The sequence below is a fragment of the Bombina bombina genome, chromosome 1 (genome assembly GCF_027579735.1).
Source record: "Bombina bombina isolate aBomBom1 chromosome 1, aBomBom1.pri, whole genome shotgun sequence".
Taxonomy (NCBI): Eukaryota; Metazoa; Chordata; class Amphibia; order Anura; family Bombinatoridae; genus Bombina; species Bombina bombina.
The window spans coordinates 1,108,381,550-1,108,387,063 of NC_069499.1; positions in this window are offsets into that span (position 1 = coordinate 1,108,381,550).

Genomic DNA, 5,514 nt, shown 5'->3' on the forward strand with positions numbered 1-5,514 from the left:
ACAGCGCCACGCCCAAAGAGGCACCAGCTGCACCCAGGGGACCTGCTAGGGTGCTGTATTAACCACTAGTATACTGCCAGGCCCCAGGTGACAGGATAAAATGTGCTGTGTTGATCATTTAGCAATATGGACTTTAAGAAGAAAAAAAACATTAACCCTTTTCTGCCAGTTCAGCATGCATTGTACCTGCTTGTCTATTTCATGTTTTTATATATGCTGTAAATATGTGTCCATGTGTGAGATGTGTTACCCATCCCAGTCAGTCCGTCTTTTCCACAAGAACAGTGTAAATATTCTTCTAATTATACCTATAATTGAGGGTTGTAATTTATTAGGACCATCCCTCTCGGAAGAGGGGTTGGTTTGGTTTATGGCCAGTAACTAATCCTTTGTAGTTTCATTTTCATTAATATATAATAAGCCAAGAAGACATTTAGACAAAACTGTGTGAGGTGAGTGGATTTCCGGGAAGTAAAATACATTTGCTTACAGTAACAATAGCATTTAGTGCCACTGTCTGGCTGATAGGAAGATACATCCTATCTTTGGACTTAGTAGGTTGAAACATCTTGTGCCCAAATCAGAGTTACTATAAGCATCCTTTCAATTGATATTTACCTGTAAAAGGTACAATGCAGATCTGTTAGGGGACCAATAAATTTTATTCTAATAATTAAAACTTATTTACCCTCTGAGTAGTGAAGCCCCGACACATATTCCCTTCCCTTCCAGATTGAGAATTCTTCTGTTACTGCTGAAGGCAATGGCTATACAAATAAAAGTTATGTGTAATTTGTGATGAGTTTGTGTTTTTGTCAGCACAGACACAGGGAGGGGGGGAGAGGAGCCAGGGCCTCAGTCTATTGCTTTGCAGGCGTCAAGTTGGTGAGTGCTCTGTATAATCCATGAATCAGCGTCTCCTGTGGGATTTGTGGTCTCTGCGGGTGTGATCTTGGGATGGGCTGACATTCTGGGACACACTGAACACCAGAGGGTGCTGGGACACTCCACACGACACACAAAATGTATCAAAGTGCCTTTCAAAAAAATTCCAAACTCCAGAAGTGGTTGCAATCAGTTCATCTGTATCTTACATCCTAATGAGACTGCAGGAACATATATGGTATTATATCCACATGCCATATACAAGGGTATCAGGCTGTACCATTCCCTAATTCACTACATCATAATGTAACAATCCTTTGTTGGTTTTAAAGGAACAGTCTACTCCAGAATTTGTATTGTTTAAAAAGATAAATAATCCCTTTATTAACCAGTTTTGCTTAACCCACACAGTTACTTTTCACCTCTGTGATTACCTTATATATAAGCCTCTGCAGACTGCCCCCTTATCTTAGTTATTTGATAGATTTGCATTTAAGCCAATCAGTGCTGACTCATAAATTAACTTCAAAGGAGTGAGCATAATGTTATTTATATGGCACCCATGAACTAGCACTGTCTAGCTGTGAGAAACTGTCAAAATGCACTGAGATAAGAGGCGGCCTTCAACGGCTTTAACGACATTAGGATATAAGCCTACCTAGGTTTAACTTTCAACAAAGAATACGAAGAAAACAAAAGCAAATTTGATGATAAAAGTACATTGGAAAGTTGTTTAAAATTGCATGCCCTTTATGAATCATGAAAGTTTAATTTTGACTAGACTGTACCTTTTAAAGTTTTAACCCGTTAACTGAGATGGAATAATACCTCTATAAAATATTAGATGTATACAAAATAAAAAAAATGACAGTTGTTCCCAATTAAAATACACCGCCTGCATCCAGATAAACAACATAAGAAATAAGAAAACAACAAAACAATAATTAAACTAAAAAATTAACTGCACAGTAAGCTTGAGATCTTTCATTTTACCTATCCGTTCACTTAAAGGGACACTGTACCCAAAAATTTTCTTTCATGATTCAGATTGAGCATGAAATTTTTAGCAACTTTCTAATGTACTCCTATTATCAATTTTTTTTCATTCTCTTGGTATCTTTATTTGAAATGCAAGAATGTAAGTTTAGATGCCGGCCCATTTTTGGTGAACAACCTGGGTTGTCCTTGCTGATTGGTAGATAAATTCATCCACCAATAAAAAAAGTGCTGTCCAGAGTACTGAAACCAAAAAAAAGCTTAGATACCTTCTTTTTCAAATAATGATAGCAAGAGAACGAAGAAAAATTGATAATAGGAGTAAATTAGAAAGTTGCTTAAAATTGCATGCTCTTTCTGAATTACAAAAGAAAACATTTGGGTTCAGTGTCCCTTTAATGAACAAATACAATGCAAAAGGCTAGGTCTCTTAATAAAAATAATTTACAAACTTTGGTTACATATTGTACAATGAAAAGAACAATGTCAATAACGGTAACTAAACCAAAATTAATTTTATCAGCTGCTAGCAAAAAAAAAAAAATAGTTTAGTTCCATATTTGTGGTATTGGAGGGTACACATAAGTTTAGCAATTTGGTGGGGGGGGGAATTAAAGAAATAATAATAATAATTAAAATATAATATTAATATTCCTACTATTTTATTTGAAACATAATAAAAAATATACCAGTATAGGTATCATGCTAATACAATTGTTACACTGACACCTGTTATTATGCCTATAAAACATGATATTCTTTTCAGAGGCCTGCAGGGACACTGAGCTTACACAAGATCACCTGGTGAGTGATTATCCTAGGAAGCAGCCTGAAGGGCAAGTGAGTCTGGAAGTAGCTGGTGTCATGGACAAGTGTGTTACTTATCTAAATTAGTAAACATTGCTTCCGTACACGTGTACAGTAACTTACATGCCCATACCAAAAGGTCCTGCAAGGACTAAATCTGAGACCCTCAAAACACAACTAAATCTTAAAAAGCTGCTTACATTTGTTTCTTTTTTTCATTTTTATTATTTTTAGAAGATATAAATCATTACAATAGAAAATACATAAGAAAAAGGAAAATAACAATCTCCCAATAGCATTAATAAAGTACTGTATTTTGTCAAATTCTTAAATATAGCAAAATAATACTGAATATTTTTTTAACTGCTTAGCTGTACAAAAACAATGTTTAAAGGGACAGTCAACACCAGATTTTTTTTTGTTTAATAAGAAAGATAATCCTTTCATTCCCAATTCCCCAGTTTTGCAAGTAGAAATACACTTTTTTATCTCTGTGATTACCATGTATCTAAGCCTCTGCAAACTGCCCCCTTATTTCAGTTCTTTTGACAGACTTGCATTTTAGCCAATCAGTAACTTCATGTAACTTCAGTTGCATGATCTCAATGTTATCTATATAAAACACATGAACTAACTCTCTCTAGTGGTGAAAATGCATTCAGATTAGAGGCAGTCTTCAAGGTCTAAGAAATTAGCATATCAACTTCCTAGAATGAGCTTTCAACTAAAAATACCAAGAGAACAAAGCAAAATTGGTGATAAAATTACATTCCCTATTTAAATCATGAAAGTTTTTTTTGGACTTGACTGTCCCTTTAAGAAGCTAATTAATTATCTCGTATATGAGAGTGTGTGTGTGTGTGTGTATATATATATATATATATATATATATATATATATAAACTACTTTCTTTCAATTCTTTCTTTGATCTTAAAAAAACAAGTGGCTGATTAATGTGAACCAGTGACGTGCAGAAACGTCAGAGGCTGGTGAGGCAGGGGCTAGGATACGCCTTCATTCTTTAGATATCCTTTGTTGAAGAAATAGCAATGCACATGGGTGAGCCAATCACATGAGGTATCTATGTGCAGCCACCAATCAGCAGCTACTGAGCATATTTAGATATGATTTTCAACAAAGGATATCAAAAGAATGAAGAAAATTAGATATTAGATGTAAATTGGAAAGTTATTCAAAATTGCATGCTCTTTCTAAATCATGAAAGAAAACATATGGGTTTCATGTCCCTTTAAATGTTGTCTTGGAAAACTGGTCAACTTAGTAAACATCTGATTTAAGTCTAAAGGATTGTAACAGAAACTCTTGCCAGATAATAAAATTCTTGCTCTGATTATGAGATCTAGAAATCCATGTCTATTAAAATATGTTTAAAACATACTTTTTTACTTTAATGCTGCAAATTATGCTTATAGATTATTTCATTATTCAGTAAATATAAAAATATCTTGATCCAGTGGCGGCTGGTGAAATTTAAAGATGGTGGGGCGATTGACCCCACCCCTTTAAATAAAGCCGCACCATCAGATGGCACTACCAATTCATTAATTAAATAAATAAAAGGTAGACAGAAACACAGAAAAGCACTCGGGGGGAGAGGGAGAGAGAGACGGGGGCAGAGAGACACAATCACACACAGAGGGTTAGAGAGAGAGAGAAAGAGAGAGAGACACAATCACACACAGAGGGTTAGAGAGAGAGAGAGAAAGAGAGAGACACAATCACACACAGAGGGTTAGAGAGAGAGAGAAAGACAGAGACACAATCACACACAGAGGGTTAGAGAGAGAAAAAGAGAGAGAGAGAGACACACAAACACGCACAGAGGGTTAGAGAGAGAGACACAATCACACACAGAGGGTTAGAGAGAGAGAGAGAGAGAGAGAGAGAAAGGGAGAGAGAGACAATCATACACAGAGGGTTAGAGAGAGAGAGAGAGAGAAAGAGAGAGAGAGAGAGAGAGACACAATCACACACAGAGGGTTAGAGAGAGAGAGAGAAAGAGAGAGAGACACAATCACACACAGAGGGTTAGAGAGAGAAAAAGAGAGAGAGAGACACAATCACGCACAGAGGGTTAGAGAGAGAGAGAAAGACAGAGACACAATCACACACAGAGGGTTAGAGAGAGAAAAAGAGAGAGAGAGAGACACACAATCACGCACAGAGGGTTAGAGAGAGAGACACAATCACACACAGAGGGTTAGAGAGAGAGAGAGAGAGAAAGAGAGAGAGAGAGACAATCATACACAGAGGGTTAGAGAGAGAGAGAGAGAGAAAGAGAGAGAGAGAGAGACACAATCACACACAGAGGGTTAGAGAGAGAGAAAGAGAGAGAGACACAATCATACACAGAGGGTTAGAGAGAGAGAAAGAGAGAGAGAGACACAATCACACACAGAGGGTTAGAGAGAGAGAAAGAGAGAGAGACACAATCACACACAGAGGGTTAGAGAGAGAAAAAGAGAGAGAGAGAGACACAATCACGCACAGAGGGTTAGAGAGAGAGAGAGAGAGAGAGAGAGACACAATCACACACAGAGGGTTAGAGAGAGAGAAAGAGAGAAAGACACAATCATACACAGAGGGTTAGAGAGAGAGAGAGAAAGAGAGAGAGACACAATCACACACAGAGGGTTAGAGAGAGAGAAAGAGAGAGAGACACAATCATACACAGATGGTTAGAGAGAGAGAGACACAATCATACACAGAGGGTTAGAGAGAGAGAGAGAGAGACACAATCACACACAGAGGGTTAGAGAGAGAGAAAGAGAGAGACACAATCAAACACAGATGGTTAGAGAGAG